The 27,770-nt window shown below is 46.2% G+C and overlaps 13 non-coding genes across 13 annotated transcripts; all 13 read left to right on the forward strand.

Moving 5' to 3' along the window:
* The first annotated feature begins 139 nt into the window (after positions 1-139).
* On the forward strand, positions 140-330 carry LOC130306124 (U2 spliceosomal RNA). The gene has a single exon (XR_008855518.1). It is a non-coding gene; the product is annotated as a U2 spliceosomal RNA (small nuclear RNA).
* A 2,089-nt stretch (positions 331-2,419) lies between these two features.
* On the forward strand, positions 2,420-2,610 carry LOC130306126 (U2 spliceosomal RNA). The gene has a single exon (XR_008855520.1). It is a non-coding gene; the product is annotated as a U2 spliceosomal RNA (small nuclear RNA).
* A 2,090-nt stretch (positions 2,611-4,700) lies between these two features.
* Positions 4,701-4,891, forward strand: LOC130306127 (U2 spliceosomal RNA). The gene has a single exon (XR_008855521.1). It is a non-coding gene; the product is annotated as a U2 spliceosomal RNA (small nuclear RNA).
* Positions 4,892-6,981: 2,090 nt separating this feature from the next.
* On the forward strand, positions 6,982-7,172 carry LOC130306128 (U2 spliceosomal RNA). The gene has a single exon (XR_008855522.1). It is a non-coding gene; the product is annotated as a U2 spliceosomal RNA (small nuclear RNA).
* A 2,089-nt stretch (positions 7,173-9,261) lies between these two features.
* Positions 9,262-9,452, forward strand: LOC130306129 (U2 spliceosomal RNA). Its single transcript, XR_008855523.1, has one exon. It is a non-coding gene; the product is annotated as a U2 spliceosomal RNA (small nuclear RNA).
* A 2,090-nt stretch (positions 9,453-11,542) lies between these two features.
* LOC130306130 (U2 spliceosomal RNA) lies at positions 11,543-11,733 on the forward strand. The gene has a single exon (XR_008855524.1). It is a non-coding gene; the product is annotated as a U2 spliceosomal RNA (small nuclear RNA).
* Positions 11,734-13,824: 2,091 nt separating this feature from the next.
* On the forward strand, positions 13,825-14,015 carry LOC130306131 (U2 spliceosomal RNA). Its single transcript, XR_008855525.1, has one exon. It is a non-coding gene; the product is annotated as a U2 spliceosomal RNA (small nuclear RNA).
* Positions 14,016-16,111: 2,096 nt separating this feature from the next.
* On the forward strand, positions 16,112-16,302 carry LOC130306132 (U2 spliceosomal RNA). The gene has a single exon (XR_008855526.1). It is a non-coding gene; the product is annotated as a U2 spliceosomal RNA (small nuclear RNA).
* Positions 16,303-18,395: 2,093 nt separating this feature from the next.
* Positions 18,396-18,586, forward strand: LOC130306133 (U2 spliceosomal RNA). The gene has a single exon (XR_008855527.1). It is a non-coding gene; the product is annotated as a U2 spliceosomal RNA (small nuclear RNA).
* A 2,088-nt stretch (positions 18,587-20,674) lies between these two features.
* LOC130306134 (U2 spliceosomal RNA) lies at positions 20,675-20,865 on the forward strand. Its single transcript, XR_008855528.1, has one exon. It is a non-coding gene; the product is annotated as a U2 spliceosomal RNA (small nuclear RNA).
* Positions 20,866-22,944: 2,079 nt separating this feature from the next.
* LOC130306135 (U2 spliceosomal RNA) lies at positions 22,945-23,135 on the forward strand. The gene has a single exon (XR_008855529.1). It is a non-coding gene; the product is annotated as a U2 spliceosomal RNA (small nuclear RNA).
* Positions 23,136-25,227: 2,092 nt separating this feature from the next.
* LOC130306137 (U2 spliceosomal RNA) lies at positions 25,228-25,418 on the forward strand. The gene has a single exon (XR_008855531.1). It is a non-coding gene; the product is annotated as a U2 spliceosomal RNA (small nuclear RNA).
* Positions 25,419-27,506: 2,088 nt separating this feature from the next.
* On the forward strand, positions 27,507-27,697 carry LOC130306138 (U2 spliceosomal RNA). Its single transcript, XR_008855532.1, has one exon. It is a non-coding gene; the product is annotated as a U2 spliceosomal RNA (small nuclear RNA).
* Positions 27,698-27,770: the final 73 nt, after the last annotated feature.

Raw genomic sequence — 27,770 nt, forward strand, 5'->3', positions numbered from 1 at the left:
TAGGTTCTGCTGTGTGTACTGGTGGTTGACTGCCCCCCAGCCCAGAGTGTGCATGGAAAATTGTCTGGCAGCCTCCCTGACAGCAAGCAGTGATAGTGCCCATGAAGGGGACCTTGTTGGGCCCGCCCCTTTCACGGTTATCGCTTCTCGGCCTTTTGGCTAAGATCAAGTGTAGTATCTGTTCTTATCAGTTTAATATCTGATACGTCCCCTATCTGGGGACCATATATTAAATGGATTTTTGAGAACGGGGGCCGATTTCGAAGCTTGCTTCCGTCGCCCTATGCATTGACCCGATATGGCAGTATCTTCGGGTACAGTGCACCACCCCCTTACAGGGTTAAAAAGAAAGATTCCTACTTTCATTGCTACCTGCTTGCTGGCTAGCCAGCTAGCCAGCCCTGTGGGCCTTGCTGCTGCTGCAGCCAATAAACAAAAGGTGGTGCTGCTGCTGCTTCTGCTGCTTCTGCTTCTGCTTGTGTCTGGCCCCTGTTGGAGCGTCCAGGCACAGGACTTCTGCTGCTGCTGACTAAATGGCCTCCTTAATTGGATCATTTGAGTAGCCAGCACACCTGTGCAGGTAGGGCATGACATGATAGGCAGCTGCCTTGATAGCGGGTGGGTGCTGAATGTTCCTAATTGACAAAATAAGATTAATGCTTATGAAGAAATATAAAATCTCATCCCTTCCCCAATATCGCGCCACACCGCTACCCCTTAATTCCCTGGTTGAACGTGATGGACATATGTCTTTTTTCGACCGTACTAACTATGTAACTATGTAACATAACATGGGGGGGGGGGGGGTCTCCTGGCTGTTCACACAGGTGTGTCATTGCTGTACATTGACCATGCATTGCTTCTGTGGTATTGCAAAGGCAAAGACAAATGCTTCCAGCCATCCATTGCACTAATGGATTGGTCATCAGCTGGCTGTCTATGTCCCGCATCAATATAGACCAAAGTACAGAGGGTTAGGCTATGCTATTGTGCACCTACCTGATGCATCAGAAGGTGCGAGGCCCTTGCTAAATTCTGTGCACAGACTTTGAGATCTATGCTTTAGACTGTATCTAAACCTGCTCCAACATGGACTGACATTCTGGCCTACTTTCAGCCGATGCGACTTGTCTGTCGCTGAACAGTCGCTTTTTATGTATTCAGCACCTATGTATAATGTTGTAAAAATGCTCTAGAAGCTAAAGTCGCAGAAATGTCACACATATTTGGCCTGCAACTTTCTGTGCGACAAATTCAGACAGGAAAAATCAGTATAAATCCTTAGAAAATTATCCCCCAGTGTCTCCATCTGCTGGCGGTATTGAATAAGCATTGCTGCACTGATGGGGTATGCATTAGACGAAAAAAAAGAAGAAAAAGAAGAATAATACGCCCAGAAAAGAGGCGAAAAGGAGAAAAACGTAAAAAAACGTGAAAAAAAAGTAAGAGGAAGAGAAGGGAAAAAAAGGTGGAAATGGGTTTAAAAGTGATTTCGGCGGAGAAATATATATATATATATATATATATATATATATATATATATATATGCGCACACACACACATAGATATAAACGTATTCTCCGTTGAGATATTGCAGCCGCTGCTGTGTCCAGGCCCAGGAGCCTTAGCACTGTGCTGTGATGTCACTCAATACCACTGACATCACTAGGTGTAAACAACATCTCTCCTTTGCTGTGTATGTGACTATGGAGCTGTTTGGTGATGTCGTCTATTACGGCCTTCATAGAAGCAACAGGAGATTGTTGCATCCATCTTGAACCCTCAGAACTACAGTGCTATGATGTCACTCACTTCCACAGGCCTTGCAGAGTGTAAACAACAACAACCCAGCTTTGTTGTGTATGTAACCAAAGGGATTTGTGATGTCACCTAGAACCTTCACAGCAGCGACAGCTTTATGAGGAGCATCAGCACTGCTCTGCCTGAGCAGAACCATCACCGCCATAGGTTGTCAAATAACCCGGATTTAACCCACACAGGTAAGTCCAATGGGGTGCAGGCATGTCCTCTATGCTTACAGCTTCCCGTGGGTGTTGGTTTGATACCGTTTGGGGACAGCCAAGGAGGCATCTGCAGGCAACAAAGGTAGGTGTGTGCTTGTGTGTGTGTTTCCTATGCAGATCCTAAGCCCAGTGTCACATGCAAGTAGGAGGAGTAAGAAGGGTTCCTGGCAAATCCGGGTTATGGATTGCATTTAAAAAGGCCCCGTGGGAGTGCAATGGGCCCCTGTCTTGCTGCTTAGCAATAATGGTATGGGTTTAGGTTCTGCTGTGTGTACTGGTGGTTGACTGCCCCCCAGCCCAGAGTGTGCATGGAAAATTGTCTGGCAGCCTCCCTGACAGCAAGCAGTGATAGTGCCCATGAAGGGGACCTTGTTGGGCCCGCCCCTTTCACGGTTATCGCTTCTCGGCCTTTTGGCTAAGATCAAGTGTAGTATCTGTTCTTATCAGTTTAATATCTGATACGTCCCCTATCTGGGGACCATATATTAAATGGATTTTTGAGAACGGGGGCCGATTTCGAAGCTTGCTTCCGTCGCCCTATGCATTGACCCGATATGGCAGTATCTTCGGGTACAGTGCACCACCCCCTTACAGGGTTAAAAAGAAAGATTCCTACTTTCATTGCTACCTGCTTGCTGGCTAGCCAGCTAGCCAGCCCTGTGGGCCTTGCTGCTGCTGCAGCCAATAAACAAAAGGTGGTGCTGCTGCTGCTTCTGCTGCTTCTGCTTCTGCTTGTGTCTGGCCCCTGTTGGAGCGTCCAGGCACAGGACTTCTGCTGCTGCTGACTAAATGGCCTCCTTAATTGGATCATTTGAGTAGCCAGCACACCTGTGCAGGTAGGGCATGACATGATAGGCAGCTGCCTTGATAGCGGGTGGGTGCTGAATGTTCCTAATTGACAAAATAAGATTAATGCTTATGAAGAAATATAAAATCTCATCCCTTCCCCAATATCGCGCCACACCCCTACCCCTTAATTCCCTGGTTGAACGTGATGGACATATGTCTTTTTTCGACCGTACTAACTATGTAACTATGTAACATAACATGGGGGGGGGGGGGTCTCCTGGCTGTTCACACAGGTGTGTCATTGCTGTACATTGACCATGCATTGCTTCTGTGGTATTGCAAAGGCAAAGACAAATGCTTCCAGCCATCCATTGCACTAATGGATTGGTCATCAGCTGGCTGTCTATGTCCCGCATCAATATAGACCAAAGTACAGAGGGTTAGGCTATGCTATTGTGCACCTACCTGATGCATCAGAAGGTGCGAGGCCCTTGCTAAATTCTGTGCACAGACTTTGAGATCTATGCTTTAGACTGTATCTAAACCTGCTCCAACATGGACTGACATTCTGGCCTACTTTCAGCCGATGCGACTTGTCTGTCGCTGAACAGTCGCTTTTTATGTATTCAGCACCTATGTATAATGTTGTAAAAATGCTCTAGAAGCTAAAGTCGCAGAAATGTCACACATATTTGGCCTGCAACTTTCTGTGCGACAAATTCAGACAGGAAAAATCAGTATAAATCCTTAGAAAATTATCCCCCAGTGTCTCCATCTGCTGGCGGTATTGAATAAGCATTGCTGCACTGATGGGGTATGCATTAGACGAAAAAAAAGAAGAAAAAGAAGAATAATACGCCCAGAAAAGAGGCGAAAAGGAGAAAAACGTAAAAAAACGTGAAAAAAAAGTAAGAGGAAGAGAAGGGAAAAAAAGGTGGAAATGGGTTTAAAAGTGATTTCGGCGGAGAAATATATATATATATATATATATATATATATATATATATATATATATGCGCACACACACACATAGATATAAACGTATTCTCCGTTGAGATATTGCAGCCGCTGCTGTGTCCAGGCCCAGGAGCCTTAGCACTGTGCTGTGATGTCACTCAATACCACTGACATCACTAGGTGTAAACAACATCTCTCCTTTGCTGTGTATGTGACTATGGAGCTGTTTGGTGATGTCGTCTATTACGGCCTTCATAGAAGCAACAGGAGATTGTTGCATCCATCTTGAACCCTCAGAACTACAGTGCTATGATGTCACTCACTTCCACAGGCCTTGCAGAGTGTAAACAACAACAACCCAGCTTTGTTGTGTATGTAACCAAAGGGATTTGTGATGTCACCTAGAACCTTCACAGCAGCGACAGCTTTATGAGGAGCATCAGCACTGCTCTGCCTGAGCAGAACCATCACCGCCATAGGTTGTCAAATAACCCGGATTTAACCCACACAGGTAAGTCCAATGGGGTGCAGGCATGTCCTCTATGCTTACAGCTTCCCGTGGGTGTTGGTTTGATACCGTTTGGGGACAGCCAAGGAGGCATCTGCAGGCAACAAAGGTAGGTGTGTGCTTGTGTGTGTGTTTCCTATGCAGATCCTAAGCCCAGTGTCACATGCAAGTAGGAGGAGTAAGAAGGGTTCCTGGCAAATCCGGGTTATGGATTGCATTTAAAAAGGCCCCGTGGGAGTGCAATGGGCCCCTGTCTTGCTGCTTAGCAATAATGGTATGGGTTTAGGTTCTGCTGTGTGTACTGGTGGTTGACTGCCCCCCAGCCCAGAGTGTGCATGGAAAATTGTCTGGCAGCCTCCCTGACAGCAAGCAGTGATAGTGCCCATGAAGGGGACCTTGTTGGGCCCGCCCCTTTCACGGTTATCGCTTCTCGGCCTTTTGGCTAAGATCAAGTGTAGTATCTGTTCTTATCAGTTTAATATCTGATACGTCCCCTATCTGGGGACCATATATTAAATGGATTTTTGAGAACGGGGGCCGATTTCGAAGCTTGCTTCCGTCGCCCTATGCATTGACCCGATATGGCAGTATCTTCGGGTACAGTGCACCACCCCCTTACAGGGTTAAAAAGAAAGATTCCTACTTTCATTGCTACCTGCTTGCTGGCTAGCCAGCTAGCCAGCCCTGTGGGCCTTGCTGCTGCTGCAGCCAATAAACAAAAGGTGGTGCTGCTGCTGCTTCTGCTGCTTCTGCTTCTGCTTGTGTCTGGCCCCTGTTGGAGCGTCCAGGCACAGGACTTCTGCTGCTGCTGACTAAATGGCCTCCTTAATTGGATCATTTGAGTAGCCAGCACACCTGTGCAGGTAGGGCATGACATGATAGGCAGCTGCCTTGATAGCGGGTGGGTGCTGAATGTTCCTAATTGACAAAATAAGATTAATGCTTATGAAGAAATATAAAATCTCATCCCTTCCCCAATATCGCGCCACACCCCTACCCCTTAATTCCCTGGTTGAACGTGATGGACATATGTCTTTTTTCGACCGTACTAACTATGTAACTATGTAACATAACATGGGGGGGGGGGTCTCCTGGCTGTTCACACAGGTGTGTCATTGCTGTACATTGACCATGCATTGCTTCTGTGGTATTGCAAAGGCAAAGACAAATGCTTCCAGCCATCCATTGCACTAATGGATTGGTCATCAGCTGGCTGTCTATGTCCCGCATCAATATAGACCAAAGTACAGAGGGTTAGGCTATGCTATTGTGCACCTACCTGATGCATCAGAAGGTGCGAGGCCCTTGCTAAATTCTGTGCACAGACTTTGAGATCTATGCTTTAGACTGTATCTAAACCTGCTCCAACATGGACTGACATTCTGGCCTACTTTCAGCCGATGCGACTTGTCTGTCGCTGAACAGTCGCTTTTTATGTATTCAGCACCTATGTATAATGTTGTAAAAATGCTCTAGAAGCTAAAGTCGCAGAAATGTCACACATATTTGGCCTGCAACTTTCTGTGCGACAAATTCAGACAGGAAAAATCAGTATAAATCCTTAGAAAATTATCCCCCAGTGTCTCCATCTGCTGGCGGTATTGAATAAGCATTGCTGCACTGATGGGGTATGCATTAGACGAAAAAAAAGAAGAAAAAGAAGAATAATACGCCCAGAAAAGAGGCGAAAAGGAGAAAAACGTAAAAAAACGTGAAAAAAAAGTAAGAGGAAGAGAAGGGAAAAAAAGGTGGAAATGGGTTTAAAAGTGATTTCGGCGGAGAATATATATATATATATATATATATATATATATATATATATATATATATATGCGCACACACACACATAGATATAAACGTATTCTCCGTTGAGATATTGCAGCCGCTGCTGTGTCCAGGCCCAGGAGCCTTAGCATGTGCTGTGATGTCACTCAATACCACTGACATCACTAGGTGTAAACAACATCTCTCCTTTGCTGTGTATGTGACTATGGAGCTGTTTGGTGATGTCGTCTATTACGGCCTTCATAGAAGCAACAGGAGATTGTTGCATCCATCTTGAACCCTCAGAACTACAGTGCTATGATGTCACTCACTTCCACAGGCCTTGCAGAGTGTAAACAACAACAACCCAGCTTTGTTGTGTATGTAACCAAAGGGATTTGTGATGTCACCTAGAACCTTCACAGCAGCGACAGCTTTATGAGGAGCATCAGCACTGCTCTGCCTGAGCAGAACCATCACCGCCATAGGTTGTCAAATAACCCGGATTTAACCCACACAGGTAAGTCCAATGGGGTGCAGGCATGTCCTCTATGCTTACAGCTTCCCGTGGGTGTTGGTTTGATACCGTTTGGGGACAGCCAAGGAGGCATCTGCAGGCAACAAAGGTAGGTGTGTGCTTGTGTGTGTGTTTCCTATGCAGATCCTAAGCCCAGTGTCACATGCAAGTAGGAGGAGTAAGAAGGGTTCCTGGCAAATCCGGGTTATGGATTGCATTTAAAAAGGCCCCGTGGGAGTGCAATGGGCCCCTGTCTTGCTGCTTAGCAATAATGGTATGGGTTTAGGTTCTGCTGTGTGTACTGGTGGTTGACTGCCCCCCAGCCCAGAGTGTGCATGGAAAATTGTCTGGCAGCCTCCCTGACAGCAAGCAGTGATAGTGCCCATGAAGGGGACCTTGTTGGGCCCGCCCCTTTCACGGTTATCGCTTCTCGGCCTTTTGGCTAAGATCAAGTGTAGTATCTGTTCTTATCAGTTTAATATCTGATACGTCCCCTATCTGGGGACCATATATTAAATGGATTTTTGAGAACGGGGGCCGATTTCGAAGCTTGCTTCCGTCGCCCTATGCATTGACCCGATATGGCAGTATCTTCGGGTACAGTGCACCACCCCCTTACAGGGTTAAAAAGAAAGATTCCTACTTTCATTGCTACCTGCTTGCTGGCTAGCCAGCTAGCCAGCCCTGTGGGCCTTGCTGCTGCTGCAGCCAATAAACAAAAGGTGGTGCTGCTGCTGCTTCTGCTGCTTCTGCTTCTGCTTGTGTCTGGCCCCTGTTGGAGCGTCCAGGCACAGGACTTCTGCTGCTGCTGACTAAATGGCCTCCTTAATTGGATCATTTGAGTAGCCAGCACACCTGTGCAGGTAGGGCATGACATGATAGGCAGCTGCCTTGATAGCGGGTGGGTGCTGAATGTTCCTAATTGACAAAATAAGATTAATGCTTATGAAGAAATATAAAATCTCATCCCTTCCCCAATATCGCGCCACACCCCTACCCCTTAATTCCCTGGTTGAACGTGATGGACATATGTCTTTTTTCGACCGTACTAACTATGTAACTATGTAACATAACATGGGGGGGGGGGGGGTCTCCTGGCTGTTCACACAGGTGTGTCATTGCTGTACATTGACCATGCATTGCTTCTGTGGTATTGCAAAGGCAAAGACAAATGCTTCCAGCCATCCATTGCACTAATGGATTGGTCATCAGCTGGCTGTCTATGTCCCGCATCAATATAGACCAAAGTACAGAGGGTTAGGCTATGCTATTGTGCACCTACCTGATGCATCAGAAGGTGCGAGGCCCTTGCTAAATTCTGTGCACAGACTTTGAGATCTATGCTTTAGACTGTATCTAAACCTGCTCCAACATGGACTGACATTCTGGCCTACTTTCAGCCGATGCGACTTGTCTGTCGCTGAACAGTCGCTTTTTATGTATTCAGCACCTATGTATAATGTTGTAAAAATGCTCTAGAAGCTAAAGTCGCAGAAATGTCACACATATTTGGCCTGCAACTTTCTGTGCGACAAATTCAGACAGGAAAAATCAGTATAAATCCTTAGAAAATTATCCCCCAGTGTCTCCATCTGCTGGCGGTATTGAATAAGCATTGCTGCACTGATGGGGTATGCATTAGACGAAAAAAAAGAAGAAAAAGAAGAATAATACGCCCAGAAAAGAGGCGAAAAGGAGAAAAACGTAAAAAAACGTGAAAAAAAAGTAAGAGGAAGAGAAGGGAAAAAAAGGTGGAAATGGGTTTAAAAGTGATTTCGGCGGAGAAATATATATATATATATATATATATATATATATATATATATATATGCGCACACACACACATAGATATAAACGTATTCTCCGTTGAGATATTGCAGCCGCTGCTGTGTCCAGGCCCAGGAGCCTTAGCACTGTGCTGTGATGTCACTCAATACCACTGACATCACTAGGTGTAAACAACATCTCTCCTTTGCTGTGTATGTGACTATGGAGCTGTTTGGTGATGTCGTCTATTACGGCCTTCATAGAAGCAACAGGAGATTGTTGCATCCATCTTGAACCCTCAGAACTACAGTGCTATGATGTCACTCACTTCCACAGGCCTTGCAGAGTGTAAACAACAACAACCCAGCTTTGTTGTGTATGTAACCAAAGGGATTTGTGATGTCACCTAGAACCTTCACAGCAGCGACAGCTTTATGAGGAGCATCAGCACTGCTCTGCCTGAGCAGAACCATCACCGCCATAGGTTGTCAAATAACCCGGATTTAACCCACACAGGTAAGTCCAATGGGGTGCAGGCATGTCCTCTATGCTTACAGCTTCCCGTGGGTGTTGGTTTGATACCGTTTGGGGACAGCCAAGGAGGCATCTGCAGGCAACAAAGGTAGGTGTGTGCTTGTGTGTGTGTTTCCTATGCAGATCCTAAGCCCAGTGTCACATGCAAGTAGGAGGAGTAAGAAGGGTTCCTGGCAAATCCGGGTTATGGATTGCATTTAAAAAGGCCCCGTGGGAGTGCAATGGGCCCCTGTCTTGCTGCTTAGCAATAATGGTATGGGTTTAGGTTCTGCTGTGTGTACTGGTGGTTGACTGCCCCCCAGCCCAGAGTGTGCATGGAAAATTGTCTGGCAGCCTCCCTGACAGCAAGCAGTGATAGTGCCCATGAAGGGGACCTTGTTGGGCCCGCCCCTTTCACGGTTATCGCTTCTCGGCCTTTTGGCTAAGATCAAGTGTAGTATCTGTTCTTATCAGTTTAATATCTGATACGTCCCCTATCTGGGGACCATATATTAAATGGATTTTTGAGAACGGGGGCCGATTTCGAAGCTTGCTTCCGTCGCCCTATGCATTGACCCGATATGGCAGTATCTTCGGGTACAGTGCACCACCCCCTTACAGGGTTAAAAAGAAAGATTCCTACTTTCATTGCTACCTGCTTGCTGGCTAGCCAGCTAGCCAGCCCTGTGGGCCTTGCTGCTGCTGCAGCCAATAAACAAAAGGTGGTGCTGCTGCTGCTTCTGCTGCTTCTGCTTCTGCTTGTGTCTGGCCCCTGTTGGAGCGTCCAGGCACAGGACTTCTGCTGCTGCTGACTAAATGGCCTCCTTAATTGGATCATTTGAGTAGCCAGCACACCTGTGCAGGTAGGGCATGACATGATAGGCAGCTGCCTTGATAGCGGGTGGGTGCTGAATGTTCCTAATTGACAAAATAAGATTAATGCTTATGAAGAAATATAAAATCTCATCCCTTCCCCAATATCGCGCCACACCCCTACCCCTTAATTCCCTGGTTGAACGTGATGGACATATGTCTTTTTTCGACCGTACTAACTATGTAACTATGTAACATAACATGGGGGGGGGGGGGTCTCCTGGCTGTTCACACAGGTGTGTCATTGCTGTACATTGACCATGCATTGCTTCTGTGGTATTGCAAAGGCAAAGACAAATGCTTCCAGCCATCCATTGCACTAATGGATTGGTCATCAGCTGGCTGTCTATGTCCCGCATCAATATAGACCAAAGTACAGAGGGTTAGGCTATGCTATTGTGCACCTACCTGATGCATCAGAAGGTGCGAGGCCCTTGCTAAATTCTGTGCACAGACTTTGAGATCTATGCTTTAGACTGTATCTAAACCTGCTCCAACATGGACTGACATTCTGGCCTACTTTCAGCCGATGCGACTTGTCTGTCGCTGAACAGTCGCTTTTTATGTATTCAGCACCTATGTATAATGTTGTAAAAATGCTCTAGAAGCTAAAGTCGCAGAAATGTCACACATATTTGGCCTGCAACTTTCTGTGCGACAAATTCAGACAGGAAAAATCAGTATAAATCCTTAGAAAATTATCCCCCAGTGTCTCCATCTGCTGGCGGTATTGAATAAGCATTGCTGCACTGATGGGGTATGCATTAGACGAAAAAAAAGAAGAAAAAGAAGAATAATACGCCCAGAAAAGAGGCGAAAAGGAGAAAAACGTAAAAAAACGTGAAAAAAAAGTAAGAGGAAGAGAAGGGAAAAAAAGGTGGAAATGGGTTTAAAAGTGATTTCGGCGGAGAAATATATATATATATATATATATATATATATATATATATATATATATGCGCACACACACACATAGATATAAACGTATTCTCCGTTGAGATATTGCAGCCGCTGCTGTGTCCAGGCCCAGGAGCCTTAGCACTGTGCTGTGATGTCACTCAATACCACTGACATCACTAGGTGTAAACAACATCTCTCCTTTGCTGTGTATGTGACTATGGAGCTGTTTGGTGATGTCGTCTATTACGGCCTTCATAGAAGCAACAGGAGATTGTTGCATCCATCTTGAACCCTCAGAACTACAGTGCTATGATGTCACTCACTTCCACAGGCCTTGCAGAGTGTAAACAACAACAACCCAGCTTTGTTGTGTATGTAACCAAAGGGATTTGTGATGTCACCTAGAACCTTCACAGCAGCGACAGCTTTATGAGGAGCATCAGCACTGCTCTGCCTGAGCAGAACCATCACCGCCATAGGTTGTCAAATAACCCGGATTTAACCCACACAGGTAAGTCCAATGGGGTGCAGGCATGTCCTCTATGCTTACAGCTTCCCGTGGGTGTTGGTTTGATACCGTTTGGGGACAGCCAAGGAGGCATCTGCAGGCAACAAAGGTAGGTGTGTGCTTGTGTGTGTGTTTCCTATGCAGATCCTAAGCCCAGTGTCACATGCAAGTAGGAGGAGTAAGAAGGGTTCCTGGCAAATCCGGGTTATGGATTGCATTTAAAAAGGCCCCGTGGGAGTGCAATGGGCCCCTGTCTTGCTGCTTAGCAATAATGGTATGGGTTTAGGTTCTGCTGTGTGTACTGGTGGTTGACTGCCCCCCAGCCCAGAGTGTGCATGGAAAATTGTCTGGCAGCCTCCCTGACAGCAAGCAGTGATAGTGCCCATGAAGGGGACCTTGTTGGGCCCGCCCCTTTCACGGTTATCGCTTCTCGGCCTTTTGGCTAAGATCAAGTGTAGTATCTGTTCTTATCAGTTTAATATCTGATACGTCCCCTATCTGGGGACCATATATTAAATGGATTTTTGAGAACGGGGGCCGATTTCGAAGCTTGCTTCCGTCGCCCTATGCATTGACCCGATATGGCAGTATCTTCGGGTACAGTGCACCACCCCCTTACAGGGTTAAAAAGAAAGATTCCTACTTTCATTGCTACCTGCTTGCTGGCTAGCCAGCTAGCCAGCCCTGTGGGCCTTGCTGCTGCTGCAGCCAATAAACAAAAGGTGGTGCTGCTGCTGCTTCTGCTGCTTCTGCTTCTGCTTGTGTCTGGCCCCTGTTGGAGCGTCCAGGCACAGGACTTCTGCTGCTGCTGACTAAATGGCCTCCTTAATTGGATCATTTGAGTAGCCAGCACACCTGTGCAGGTAGGGCATGACATGATAGGCAGCTGCCTTGATAGCGGGTGGGTGCTGAATGTTCCTAATTGACAAAATAAGATTAATGCTTATGAAGAAATATAAAATCTCATCCCTTCCCCAATATCGCGCCACACCCCTACCCCTTAATTCCCTGGTTGAACGTGATGGACATATGTCTTTTTTCGACCGTACTAACTAATGTAACTATGTAACATAACATGGGGGGGGGGGGGTCTCCTGGCTGTTCACACAGGTGTGTCATTGCTGTACATTGACCATGCATTGCTTCTGTGGTATTGCAAAGGCAAAGACAAATGCTTCCAGCCATCCATTGCACTAATGGATTGGTCATCAGCTGGCTGTCTATGTCCCGCATCAATATAGACCAAAGTACAGAGGGTTAGGCTATGCTATTGTGCACCTACCTGATGCATCAGAAGGTGCGAGGCCCTTGCTAAATTCTGTGCACAGACTTTGAGATCTATGCTTTAGACTGTATCTAAACCTGCTCCAACATGGACTGACATTCTGGCCTACTTTCAGCCGATGCGACTTGTCTGTCGCTGAACAGTCGCTTTTTATGTATTCAGCACCTATGTATAATGTTGTAAAAATGCTCTAGAAGCTAAAGTCGCAGAAATGTCACACATATTTGGCCTGCAACTTTCTGTGCGACAAATTCAGACAGGAAAAATCAGTATAAATCCTTAGAAAATTATCCCCCAGTGTCTCCATCTGCTGGCGGTATTGAATAAGCATTGCTGCACTGATGGGGTATGCATTAGACGAAAAAAAAGAAGAAAAAGAAGAATAATACGCCCAGAAAAGAGGCGAAAAGGAGAAAAACGTAAAAAAACGTGAAAAAAAAGTAAGAGGAAGAGAAGGGAAAAAAAGGTGGAAATGGGTTTAAAAGTGATTTCGGCGGAGAAATATATATATATATATATATATATATATATATATATATATATATATGCGCACACACACACATAGATATAAACGTATTCTCCGTTGAGATATTGCAGCCGCTGCTGTGTCCAGGCCCAGGAGCCTTAGCACTGTGCTGTGATGTCACTCAATACCACTGACATCACTAGGTGTAAACAACATCTCTCCTTTGCTGTGTATGTGACTATGGAGCTGTTTGGTGATGTCGTCTATTACGGCCTTCATAGAAGCAACAGGAGATTGTTGCATCCATCTTGAACCCTCAGAACTACAGTGCTATGATGTCACTCACTTCCACAGGCCTTGCAGAGTGTAAACAACAACAACCCAGCTTTGTTGTGTATGTAACCAAAGGGATTTGTGATGTCACCTAGAACCTTCACAGCAGCGACAGCTTTATGAGGAGCATCAGCACTGCTCTGCCTGAGCAGAACCATCACCGCCATAGGTTGTCAAATAACCCGGATTTAACCCACACAGGTAAGTCCAATGGGGTGCAGGCATGTCCTCTATGCTTACAGCTTCCCGTGGGTGTTGGTTTGATACCGTTTGGGGACAGCCAAGGAGGCATCTGCAGGCAACAAAGGTAGGTGTGTGCTTGTGTGTGTGTTTCCTATGCAGATCCTAAGCCCAGTGTCACATGCAAGTAGGAGGAGTAAGAAGGGTTCCTGGCAAATCCGGGTTATGGATTGCATTTAAAAAGGCCCCGTGGGAGTGCAATGGGCCCCTGTCTTGCTGCTTAGCAATAATGGTATGGGTTTAGGTTCTGCTGTGTGTACTGGTGGTTGACTGCCCCCCAGCCCAGAGTGTGCATGGAAAATTGTCTGGCAGCCTCCCTGACAGCAAGCAGTGATAGTGCCCATGAAGGGGACCTTGTTGGGCCCGCCCCTTTCACGGTTATCGCTTCTCGGCCTTTTGGCTAAGATCAAGTGTAGTATCTGTTCTTATCAGTTTAATATCTGATACGTCCCCTATCTGGGGACCATATATTAAATGGATTTTTGAGAACGGGGGCCGATTTCGAAGCTTGCTTCCGTCGCCCTATGCATTGACCCGATATGGCAGTATCTTCGGGTACAGTGCACCACCCCCTTACAGGGTTAAAAAGAAAGATTCCTACTTTCATTGCTACCTGCTTGCTGGCTAGCCAGCTAGCCAGCCCTGTGGGCCTTGCTGCTGCTGCAGCCAATAAACAAAAGGTGGTGCTGCTGCTGCTTCTGCTGCTTCTGCTTCTTCTGCTTCTGCTTGTGTCTGGCCCCTGTTGGAGCGTCCAGGCACAGGACTTCTGCTGCTGCTGACTAAATGGCCTCCTTAATTGGATCATTTGAGTAGCCAGCACACCTGTGCAGGTAGGGCATGACATGATAGGCAGCTGCCTTGATAGCGGGTGGGTGCTGAATGTTCCTAATTGACAAAATAAGATTAATGCTTATGAAGAAATATAAAATCTCATCCCTTCCCCAATATCGCGCCACACCCCTACCCCTTAATTCCCTGGTTGAACGTGATGGACATATGTCTTTTTTCGACCGTACTAACTATGTAACTATGTAACATAACATGGGGGGGGGGGGTCTCCTGGCTGTTCACACAGGTGTGTCATTGCTGTACATTGACCATGCATTGCTTCTGTGGTATTGCAAAGGCAAAGACAAATGCTTCCAGCCATCCATTGCACTAATGGATTGGTCATCAGCTGGCTGTCTATGTCCCGCATCAATATAGACCAAAGTACAGAGGGTTAGGCTATGCTATTGTGCACCTACCTGATGCATCAGAAGGTGCGAGGCCCTTGCTAAATTCTGTGCACAGACTTTGAGATCTATGCTTTAGACTGTATCTAAACCTGCTCCAACATGGACTGACATTCTGGCCTACTTTCAGCCGATGCGACTTGTCTGTCGCTGAACAGTCGCTTTTTATGTATTCAGCACCTATGTATAATGTTGTAAAAATGCTCTAGAAGCTAAAGTCGCAGAAATGTCACACATATTTGGCCTGCAACTTTCTGTGCGACAAATTCAGACAGGAAAAATCAGTATAAATCCTTAGAAAATTATCCCCCAGTGTCTCCATCTGCTGGCGGTATTGAATAAGCATTGCTGCACTGATGGGGTATGCATTAGACGAAAAAAAAGAAGAAAAAGAAGAATAATACGCCCAGAAAAGAGGCGAAAAGGAGAAAAACGTTAAAAAACGTGAAAAAAAAGTAAGAGGAAGAGAAGGGAAAAAAAGGTGGAAATGGGTTTAAAAGTGATTTCGGCGGAGAAATATATATATATATATATATATATATATATATATATATATATATGCGCACACACACACATAGATATAAACGTATTCTCCGTTGAGATATTGCAGCCGCTGCTGTGTCCAGGCCCAGGAGCCTTAGCACTGTGCTGTGATGTCACTCAATACCACTGACATCACTAGGTGTAAACAACATCTCTCCTTTGCTGTGTATGTGACTATGGAGCTGTTTGGTGATGTCGTCTATTACGGCCTTCATAGAAGCAACAGGAGATTGTTGCATCCATCTTGAACCCTCAGAACTACAGTGCTATGATGTCACTCACTTCCACAGGCCTTGCAGAGTGTAAACAACAACAACCCAGCTTTGTTGTGTATGTAACCAAAGGGATTTGTGATGTCACCTAGAACCTTCACAGCAGCGACAGCTTTATGAGGAGCATCAGCACTGCTCTGCCTGAGCAGAACCATCACCGCCATAGGTTGTCAAATAACCCGGATTTAACCCACACAGGTAAGTCCAATGGGGTGCAGGCATGTCCTCTATGCTTACAGCTTCCCGTGGGTGTTGGTTTGATACCGTTTGGGGACAGCCAAGGAGGCATCTGCAGGCAACAAAGGTAGGTGTGTGCTTGTGTGTGTGTTTCCTATGCAGATCCTAAGCCCAGTGTCACATGCAAGTAGGAGGAGTAAGAAGGGTTCCTGGCAAATCCGGGTTATGGATTGCATTTAAAAAGGCCCCGTGGGAGTGCAATGGGCCCCTGTCTTGCTGCTTAGCAATAATGGTATGGGTTTAGGTTCTGCTGTGTGTACTGGTGGTTGACTGCCCCCCAGCCCAGAGTGTGCATGGAAAATTGTCTGGCAGCCTCCCTGACAGCAAGCAGTGATAGTGCCCATGAAGGGGACCTTGTTGGGCCCGCCCCTTTCACGGTTATCGCTTCTCGGCCTTTTGGCTAAGATCAAGTGTAGTATCTGTTCTTATCAGTTTAATATCTGATACGTCCCCTATCTGGGGACCATATATTAAATGGATTTTTGAGAACGGGGGCCGATTTCGAAGCTTGCTTCCGTCGCCCTATGCATTGACCCGATATGGCAGTATCTTCGGGTACAGTGCACCACCCCCTTACAGGGTTAAAAAGAAAGATTCCTACTTTCATTGCTACCTGCTTGCTGGCTAGCCAGCTAGCCAGCCCTGTGGGCCTTGCTGCTGCTGCTGCAGCCAATAAACAAAAGGTGGTGCTGCTGCTGCTTCTGCTGCTTCTGCTTCTGCTTGTGTCTGGCCCCTGTTGGAGCGTCCAGGCACAGGACTTCTGCTGCTGCTGACTAAATGGCCTCCTTAATTGGATCATTTGAGTAGCCAGCACACCTGTGCAGGTAGGGCATGACATGATAGGCAGCTGCCTTGATAGCGGGTGGGTGCTGAATGTTCCTAATTGACAAAATAAGATTAATGCTTATGAAGAAATATAAAATCTCATCCCTTCCCCAATATCGCGCCACACCCCTACCCCTTAATTCCCTGGTTGAACGTGATGGACATATGTCTTTTTTCGACCGTACTAACTATGTAACTATGTAACATAACATGGGGGGGGGGGTCTCCTGGCTGTTCACACAGGTGTGTCATTGCTGTACATTGACCATGCATTGCTTCTGTGGTATTGCAAAGGCAAAGACAAATGCTTCCAGCCATCCATTGCACTAATGGATTGGTCATCAGCTGGCTGTCTATGTCCCGCATCAATTTAGACCAAAGTACAGAGGGTTAGGCTATGCTATTGTGCACCTACCTGATGCATCAGAAGGTGCGAGGCCCTTGCTAAATTCTGTGCACAGACTTTGAGATCTATGCTTTAGACTGTATCTAAACCTGCTCCAACATGGACTGACATTCTGGCCTACTTTCAGCCGATGCGACTTGTCTGTCGCTGAACAGTCGCTTTTTATGTATTCAGCACCTATGTATAATGTTGTAAAAATGCTCTAGAAGCTAAAGTCGCAGAAATGTCACACATATTTGGCCTGCAACTTTCTGTGCGACAAATTCAGACAGGAAAAATCAGTATAAATCCTTAGAAAATTATCCCCCAGTGTCTCCATCTGCTGGCGGTATTGAATAAGCATTGCTGCACTGATGGGGTATGCATTAGACGAAAAAAAAGAAGAAAAAGAAGAATAATACGCCCAGAAAAGAGGCGAAAAGGAGAAAAACGTAAAAAAACGTGAAAAAAAAGTAGGAGGAAGAGAAGGGAAAAAAAGGTGGAAATGGGTTTAAAAGTGATTTCGGCGGAGAAATATATATATATATATATATATATATATATATATATATATATATATATGCGCACACACACACATAGATATAAACGTATTCTCCGTTGAGATATTGCAGCCGCTGCTGTGTCCAGGCCCAGGAGCCTTAGCACTGTGCTGTGATGTCACTCAATACCACTGACATCACTAGGTGTAAACAACATCTCTCCTTTGCTGTGTATGTGACTATGGAGCTGTTTGGTGATGTCGTCTATTACGGCCTTCATAGAAGCAACAGGAGATTGTTGCATCCATCTTGAACCCTCAGAACTACAGTGCTATGATGTCACTCACTTCCACAGGCCTTGCAGAGTGTAAACAACAACAACCCAGCTTTGTTGTGTATGTAACCAAAGGGATTTGTGATGTCACCTAGAACCTTCACAGCAGCGACAGCTTTATGAGGAGCATCAGCACTGCTCTGCCTGAGCAGAACCATCACCGCCATAGGTTGTCAAATAACCCGGATTTAACCCACACAGGTAAGTCCAATGGGGTGCAGGCATGTCCTCTATGCTTACAGCTTCCCGTGGGTGTTGGTTTGATACCGTTTGGGGACAGCCAAGGAGGCATCTGCAGGCAACAAAGGTAGGTGTGTGCTTGTGTGTGTGTTTCCTATGCAGATCCTAAGCCCAGTGTCACATGCAAGTAGGAGGAGTAAGAAGGGTTCCTGGCAAATCCGGGTTATGGATTGCATTTAAAAAGGCCCCGTGGGAGTGCAATGGGCCCCTGTCTTGCTGCTTAGCAATAATGGTATGGGTTTAGGTTCTGCTGTGTGTACTGGTGGTTGACTGCCCCCCAGCCCAGAGTGTGCATGGAAAATTGTCTGGCAGCCTCCCTGACAGCAAGCAGTGATAGTGCCCATGAAGGGGACCTTGTTGGGCCCGCCCCTTTCACGGTTATCGCTTCTCGGCCTTTTGGCTAAGATCAAGTGTAGTATCTGTTCTTATCAGTTTAATATCTGATACGTCCCCTATCTGGGGACCATATATTAAATGGATTTTTGAGAACGGGGGCCGATTTCGAAGCTTGCTTCCGTCGCCCTATGCATTGACCCGATATGGCAGTATCTTCGGGTACAGTGCACCACCCCCTTACAGGGTTAAAAAGAAAGATTCCTACTTTCATTGCTACCTGCTTGCTGGCTAGCCAGCTAGCCAGCCCTGTGGGCCTTGCTGCTGCTGCAGCCAATAAACAAAAGGTGGTGCTGCTGCTGCTTCTGCTGCTTCTGCTTCTGCTTGTGTCTGGCCCCTGTTGGAGCGTCCAGGCACAGGACTTCTGCTGCTGCTGACTAAATGGCCTCCTTAATTGGATCATTTGAGTAGCCAGCACACCTGTGCAGGTAGGGCATGACATGATAGGCAGCTGCCTTGATAGCGGGTGGGTGCTGAATGTTCCTAATTGACAAAATAAGATTAATGCTTATGAAGAAATATAAAATCTCATCCCTTCCCCAATATCGCGCCACACCCCTACCCCTTAATTCCCTGGTTGAACGTGATGGACATATGTCTTTTTTCGACCGTACTAACTATGTAACTATGTAACATAACATGGGGGGGGGGGGGTCTCCTGGCTGTTCACACAGGTGTGTCATTGCTGTACATTGACCATGCATTGCTTCTGTGGTATTGCAAAGGCAAAGACAAATGCTTCCAGCCATCCATTGCACTAATGGATTGGTCATCAGCTGGCTGTCTATGTCCCGCATCAATATAGACCAAAGTACAGAGGGTTAGGCTATGCTATTGTGCACCTACCTGATGCATCAGAAGGTGCGAGGCCCTTGCTAAATTCTGTGCACAGACTTTGAGATCTATGCTTTAGACTGTATCTAAACCTGCTCCAACATGGACTGACATTCTGGCCTACTTTCAGCCGATGCGACTTGTCTGTCGCTGAACAGTCGCTTTTTATGTATTCAGCACCTATGTATAATGTTGTAAAAATGCTCTAGAAGCTAAAGTCGCAGAAATGTCACACATATTTGGCCTGCAACTTTCTGTGCGACAAATTCAGACAGGAAAAATCAGTATAAATCCTTAGAAAATTATCCCCCAGTGTCTCCATCTGCTGGCGGTATTGAATAAGCATTGCTGCACTGATGGGGTATGCATTAGACGAAAAAAAAGAAGAAAAAGAAGAATAATACGCCCAGAAAAGAGGCGAAAAGGAGAAAAACGTAAAAAAACGTGAAAAAAAAGTAAGAGGAAGAGAAGGGAAAAAAAGGTGGAAATGGGTTTAAAAGTGATTTCGGCGGAGAAATATATATATATATATATATATATATATATATATATATATATATGCGCACACACACACATAGATATAAACGTATTCTCCGTTGAGATATTGCAGCCGCTGCTGTGTCCAGGCCCAGGAGCCTTAGCACTGTGCTGTGATGTCACTCAATACCACTGACATCACTAGGTGTAAACAACATCTCTCCTTTGCTGTGTATGTGACTATGGAGCTGTTTGGTGATGTCGTCTATTACGGCCTTCATAGAAGCAACAGGAGATTGTTGCATCCATCTTGAACCCTCAGAACTACAGTGCTATGATGTCACTCACTTCCACAGGCCTTGCAGAGTGTAAACAACAACAACCCAGCTTTGTTGTGTATGTAACCAAAGGGATTTGTGATGTCACCTAGAACCTTCACAGCAGCGACAGCTTTATGAGGAGCATCAGCACTGCTCTGCCTGAGCAGAACCATCACCGCCATAGGTTGTCAAATAACCCGGATTTAACCCACACAGGTAAGTCCAATGGGGTGCAGGCATGTCCTCTATGCTTACAGCTTCCCGTGGGTGTTGGTTTGATACCGTTTGGGGACAGCCAAGGAGGCATCTGCAGGCAACAAAGGTAGGTGTGTGCTTGTGTGTGTGTTTCCTATGCAGATCCTAAGCCCAGTGTCACATGCAAGTAGGAGGAGTAAGAAGGGTTCCTGGCAAATCCGGGTTATGGATTGCATTTAAAAAGGCCCCGTGGGAGTGCAATGGGCCCCTGTCTTGCTGCTTAGCAATAATGGTATGGGTTTAGGTTCTGCTGTGTGTACTGGTGGTTGACTGCCCCCCAGCCCAGAGTGTGCATGGAAAATTGTCTGGCAGCCTCCCTGACAGCAAGCAGTGATAGTGCCCATGAAGGGGACCTTGTTGGGCCCGCCCCTTTCACGGTTATCGCTTCTCGGCCTTTTGGCTAAGATCAAGTGTAGTATCTGTTCTTATCAGTTTAATATCTGATACGTCCCCTATCTGGGGACCATATATTAAATGGATTTTTGAGAACGGGGGCCGATTTCGAAGCTTGCTTCCGTCGCCCTATGCATTGACCCGATATGGCAGTATCTTCGGGTACAGTGCACCACCCCCTTACAGGGTTAAAAAGAAAGATTCCTACTTTCATTGCTACCTGCTTGCTGGCTAGCCAGCTAGCCAGCCCTGTGGGCCTTGCTGCTGCTGCAGCCAATAAACAAAAGGTGGTGCTTCTGCTGCTTCTGCTTCTGCTTGTGTCTGGCCCCTGTTGGAGCGTCCAGGCACAGGACTTCTGCTGCTGCTGACTAAATGGCCTCCTTAATTGGATCATTTGAGTAGCCAGCACACCTGTGCAGGTAGGGCATGACATGATAGGCAGCTGCCTTGATAGCGGGTGGGTGCTGAATGTTCCTAATTGACAAAATAAGATTAATGCTTATGAAGAAATATAAAATCTCATCCCTTCCCCAATATCGCGCCACACCCCTACCCCTTAATTCCCTGGTTGAACGTGATGGACATATGTCTTTTTTCGACCGTACTAACTATGTAACTATGTAACATAACATGGGGGGGGGGGGGTCTCCTGGCTGTTCACACAGGTGTGTCATTGCTGTACATTGACCATGCATTGCTTCTGTGGTATTGCAAAGGCAAAGACAAATGCTTCCAGCCATCCATTGCACTAATGGATTGGTCATCAGCTGGCTGTCTATGTCCCGCATCAATATAGACCAAAGTACAGAGGGTTAGGCTATGCTATTGTGCACCTACCTGATGCATCAGAAGGTGCGAGGCCCTTGCTAAATTCTGTGCACAGACTTTGAGATCTATGCTTTAGACTGTATCTAAACCTGCTCCAACATGGACTGACATTCTGGCCTACTTTCAGCCGATGCGACTTGTCTGTCGCTGAACAGTCGCTTTTTATGTATTCAGCACCTATGTATAATGTTGTAAAAATGCTCTAGAAGCTAAAGTCGCAGAAATGTCACACATATTTGGCCTGCAACTTTCTGTGCGACAAATTCAGACAGGAAAAATCAGTATAAATCCTTAGAAAATTATCCCCCAGTGTCTCCATCTGCTGGCGGTATTGAATAAGCATTGCTGCACTGATGGGGTATGCATTAGACGAAAAAAAAGAAGAAAAAGAAGAATAATACGCCCAGAAAAGAGGCGAAAAGGAGAAAAACGTAAAAAAACGTGAAAAAAAAGTAAGAGGAAGAGAAGGGAAAAAAAGGTGGAAATGGGTTTAAAAGTGATTTCGGCGGAGATATATATATATATATATATATATATATATATATATATATATATATGCGCACACACACACATAGATATAAACGTATTCTCCGTTGAGATATTGCAGCCGCTGCTGTGTCCAGGCCCAGGAGCCTTAGCACTGTGCTGTGATGTCACTCAATACCACTGACATCACTAGGTGTAAACAACATCTCTCCTTTGCTGTGTATGTGACTATGGAGCTGTTTGGTGATGTCGTCTATTACGGCCTTCATAGAAGCAACAGGAGATTGTTGCATCCATCTTGAACCCTCAGAACTACAGTGCTATGATGTCACTCACTTCCACAGGCCTTGCAGAGTGTAAACAACAACAACCCAGCTTTGTTGTGTATGTAACCAAAGGGATTTGTGATGTCACCTAGAACCTTCACAGCAGCGACAGCTTTATGAGGAGCATCAGCACTGCTCTGCCTGAGCAGAACCATCACCGCCATAGGTTGTCAAATAACCCGGATTTAACCCACACAGGTAAGTCCAATGGGGTGCAGGCATGTCCTCTATGCTTACAGCTTCCCGTGGGTGTTGGTTTGATACCGTTTGGGGACAGCCAAGGAGGCATCTGCAGGCAACAAAGGTAGGTGTGTGCTTGTGTGTGTGTTTCCTATGCAGATCCTAAGCCCAGTGTCACATGCAAGTAGGAGGAGTAAGAAGGGTTCCTGGCAAATCCGGGTTATGGATTGCATTTAAAAAGGCCCCGTGGGAGTGCAATGGGCCCCTGTCTTGCTGCTTAGCAATAATGGTATGGGTTTAGGTTCTGCTGTGTGTACTGGTGGTTGACTGCCCCCCAGCCCAGAGTGTGCATGGAAAATTGTCTGGCAGCCTCCCTGACAGCAAGCAGTGATAGTGCCCATGAAGGGGACCTTGTTGGGCCCGCCCCTTTCACGGTTATCGCTTCTCGGCCTTTTGGCTAAGATCAAGTGTAGTATCTGTTCTTATCAGTTTAATATCTGATACGTCCCCTATCTGGGGACCATATATTAAATGGATTTTTGAGAACGGGGGCCGATTTCGAAGCTTGCTTCCGTCGCCCTATGCATTGACCCGATATGGCAGTATCTTCGGGTACAGTGCACCACCCCCTTACAGGGTTAAAAAGAAAGATTCCTACTTTCATTGCTACCTGCTTGCTGGCTAGCCAGCTAGCCAGCCCTGTGGGCCTTGCTGCTGCTGCAGCCAATAAACAAAAGGTGGTGCTGCTGCTGCTTCTGCTGCTTCTGCTTCTGCTTGTGTCTGGCCCCTGTTGGAGCGTCCAGGCACAGGACTTCTGCTGCTGCTGACTAAATGGCCTCCTTAATTGGATCATTTGAGTAGCCAGCACACCTGTGCAGGTAGGGCATGACATGATAGGCAGCTGCCTTGATAGCGGGTGGGTGCTGAATGTTCCTAATTGACAAAATAAGATTAATGCTTATGAAGAAATATAAAATCTCATCCCTTCCCCAATATCGCGCCACACCCCTACCCCTTAATTCCCTGGTTGAACGTGATGGACATATGTCTTTTTTCGACCGTACTAACTATGTAACTATGTAACATAACATGGGGGGGGGGGGTCTCCTGGCTGTTCACACAGGTGTGTCATTGCTGTACATTGACCATGCATTGCTTCTGTGGTATTGCAAAGGCAAAGACAAATGCTTCCAGCCATCCATTGCACTAATGGATTGGTCATCAGCTGGCTGTCTATGTCCCGCATCAATATAGACCAAAGTACAGAGGGTTAGGCTATGCTATTGTGCACCTACCTGATGCATCAGAAGGTGCGAGGCCCTTGCTAAATTCTGTGCACAGACTTTGAGATCTATGCTTTAGACTGTATCTAAACCTGCTCCAACATGGACTGACATTCTGGCCTACTTTCAGCCGATGCGACTTGTCTGTCGCTGAACAGTCGCTTTTTATGTATTCAGCACCTATGTATAATGTTGTAAAAATGCTCTAGAAGCTAAAGTCGCAGAAATGTCACACATATTTGGCCTGCAACTTTCTGTGCGACAAATTCAGACAGGAAAAATCAGTATAAATCCTTAGAAAATTATCCCCCAGTGTCTCCATCTGCTGGCGGTATTGAATAAGCATTGCTGCACTGATGGGGTATGCATTAGACGAAAAAAAAGAAGAAAAAGAAGAATAATACGCCCAGAAAAGAGGCGAAAAGGAGAAAAACGTAAAAAAACGTGAAAAAAAAGTAAGAGGAAGAGAAGGGAAAAAAAGGTGGAAATGGGTTTAAAAGTGATTTCGGCGGAGAATATATATATATATATATATATATATATATATATATATATATATATATATGCGCACACACACACATAGATATAAACGTATTCTCCGTTGAGATATTGCAGCCGCTGCTGTGTCCAGGCCCAGGAGCCTTAGCACTGTGCTGTGATGTCACTCAATACCACTGACATCACTAGGTGTAAACAACATCTCTCCTTTGCTGTGTATGTGACTATGGAGCTGTTTGGTGATGTCGTCTATTACGGCCTTCATAGAAGCAACAGGAGATTGTTGCATCCATCTTGAACCCTCAGAACTACAGTGCTATGATGTCACTCACTTCCACAGGCCTTGCAGAGTGTAAACAACAACAACCCAGCTTTGTTGTGTATGTAACCAAAGGGATTTGTGATGTCACCTAGAACCTTCACAGCAGCGACAGCTTTATGAGGAGCATCAGCACTGCTCTGCCTGAGCAGAACCATCACCGCCATAGGTTGTCAAATAACCCGGATTTAACCCACACAGGTAAGTCCAATGGGGTGCAGGCATGTCCTCTATGCTTACAGCTTCCCGTGGGTGTTGGTTTGATACCGTTTGGGGACAGCCAAGGAGGCATCTGCAGGCAACAAAGGTAGGTGTGTGCTTGTGTGTGTGTTTCCTATGCAGATCCTAAGCCCAGTGTCACATGCAAGTAGGAGGAGTAAGAAGGGTTCCTGGCAAATCCGGGTTATGGATTGCATTTAAAAAGGCCCCGTGGGAGTGCAATGGGCCCCTGTCTTGCTGCTTAGCAATAATGGTATGGGTTTAGGTTCTGCTGTGTGTACTGGTGGTTGACTGCCCCCCAGCCCAGAGTGTGCATGGAAAATTGTCTGGCAGCCTCCCTGACAGCAAGCAGTGATAGTGCCCATGAAGGGGACCTTGTTGGGCCCGCCCCTTTCACGGTTATCGCTTCTCGGCCTTTTGGCTAAGATCAAGTGTAGTATCTGTTCTTATCAGTTTAATATCTGATACGTCCCCTATCTGGGGACCATATATTAAATGGATTTTTGAGAACGGGGGCCGATTTCGAAGCTTGCTTCCGTCGCCCTATGCATTGACCCGATATGGCAGTATCTTCGGGTACAGTGCACCACCCCCTTACAGGGTTAAAAAGAAAGATTCCTACTTTCATTGCTACCTGCTTGCTGGCTAGCCAGCTAGCCAGCCCTGTGGGCCTTGCTGCTGCTGCAGCCAATAAACAAAAGGTGGTGCTGCTGCTGCTTCTGCTGCTTCTGCTTCTGCTTGTGTCTGGCCCCTGTTGGAGCGTCCAGGCACAGGACTTCTGCTGCTGCTGACTAAATGGCCTCCTTAATTGGATCATTTGAGTAGCCAGCACACCTGTGCAGGTAGGGCATGACATGATAGGCAGCTGCCTTGATAGCGGGTGGGTGCTGAATGTTCCTAATTGACAAAATAAGATTAATGCTTATGAAGAAATATAAAATCTCATCCCTTCCCCAATATCGCGCCACACCCCTACCCCTTAATTCCCTGGTTGAACGTGATGGACATATGTCTTTTTTCGACCGTACTAACTATGTAACTATGTAACATAACATGGGGGGGGGGGGGTCTCCTGGCTGTTCACACAGGTGTGTCATTGCTGTACATTGACCATGCATTGCTTCTGTGGTATTGCAAAGGCAAAGACAAATGCTTCCAGCCATCCATTGCACTAATGGATTGGTCATCAGCTGGCTGTCTATGTCCCGCATCAATATAGACCAAAGTACAGAGGGTTAGGCTATGCTATTGTGCACCTACCTGATGCATCAGAAGGTGCGAGGCCCTTGCTAAATTCTGTGCACAGACTTTGAGATCTATGCTTTAGACTGTATCTAAACCTGCTCCAACATGGACTGACATTCTGGCCTACTTTCAGCCGATGCGACTTGTCTGTCGCTGAACAGTCGCTTTTTATGTATTCAGCACCTATGTATAATGTTGTAAAAATGCTCTAGAAGCTAAAGTCGCAGAAATGTCACACATATTTGGCCTGCAACTTTCTGTGCGACAAATTCAGACAGGAAAAATCAGTATAAATCCTTAGAAAATTATCCCCCAGTGTCTCCATCTGCTGGCGGTATTGAATAAGCATTGCTGCACTGATGGGGTATGCATTAGACGAAAAAAAAGAAGAAAAAGAAGAATAATACGCCCAGAAAAGAGGCGAAAAGGAGAAAAACGTAAAAAAACGTGAAAAAAAAGTAAGAGGAAGAGAAGGGAAAAAAAGGTGGAAATGGGTTTAAAAGTGATTTCGGCGGAGAAATATATATATATATATATATATATATATATATATATATATATATGCGCACACACACACATAGATATAAACGTATTCTCCGTTGAGATATTGCAGCCGCTGCTGTGTCCAGGCCCAGGAGCCTTAGCACTATGCTGTGATGTCACTCAATACCACTGACATCACTAGGTGTAAACAACATCTCTCCTTTGCTGTGTATGTGACTATGGAGCTGTTTGGTGATGTCGTCTATTACGGCCTTCATAGAAGCAACAGGAGATTGTTGCATCCATCTTGAACCCTCAGAACTACAGTGCTATGATGTCACTCACTTCCACAGGCCTTGCAGAGTGTAAACAACAACAACCCAGCTTTGTTGTGTATGTAACCAAAGGGATTTGTGATGTCACCTAGAACCTTCACAGCAGCGACAGCTTTATGAGGAGCATCAGCACTGCTCTGCCTGAGCAGAACCATCACCGCCATAGGTTGTCAAATAACCCGGATTTAACCCACACAGGTAAGTCCAATGGGGTGCAGGCATGTCCTCTATGCTTACAGCTTCCCGTGGGTGTTGGTTTGATACCGTTTGGGGACAGCCAAGGAGGCATCTGCAGGCAACAAAGGTAGGTGTGTGCTTGTGTGTGTGTTTCCTATGCAGATCCTAAGCCCAGTGTCACATGCAAGTAGGAGGAGTAAGAAGGGTTCCTGGCAAATCCGGGTTATGGATTGCATTTAAAAAGGCCCCGTGGGAGTGCAATGGGCCCCTGTCTTGCTGCTTAGCAATAATGGTATGGGTTTAGGTTCTGCTGTGTGTACTGGTGGTTGACTGCCCCCCAGCCCAGAGTGTGCATGGAAAATTGTCTGGCAGCCTCCCTGACAGCAAGCAGTGATAGTGCCCATGAAGGGGACCTTGTTGGGCCCGCCCCTTTCACGGTTATCGCTTCTCGGCCTTTTGGCTAAGATCAAGTGTAGTATCTGTTCTTATCAGTTTAATATCTGATACGTCCCCTATCTGGGGACCATATATTAAATGGATTTTTGAGAACGGGGGCCGATTTCGAAGCTTGCTTCCGTCGCCCTATGCATTGACCCGATATGGCAGTATCTTCGGGTACAGTGCACCACCCCCTTACAGGGTTAAAAAGAAAGATTCCTACTTTCATTGCTACCTGCTTGCTGGCTAGCCAGCTAGCCAGCCCT

This window comes from Hyla sarda, unplaced genomic scaffold (genome assembly GCF_029499605.1).
Source record: "Hyla sarda isolate aHylSar1 unplaced genomic scaffold, aHylSar1.hap1 scaffold_1356, whole genome shotgun sequence".
Classification (NCBI taxonomy): Eukaryota; Metazoa; Chordata; class Amphibia; order Anura; family Hylidae; genus Hyla; species Hyla sarda.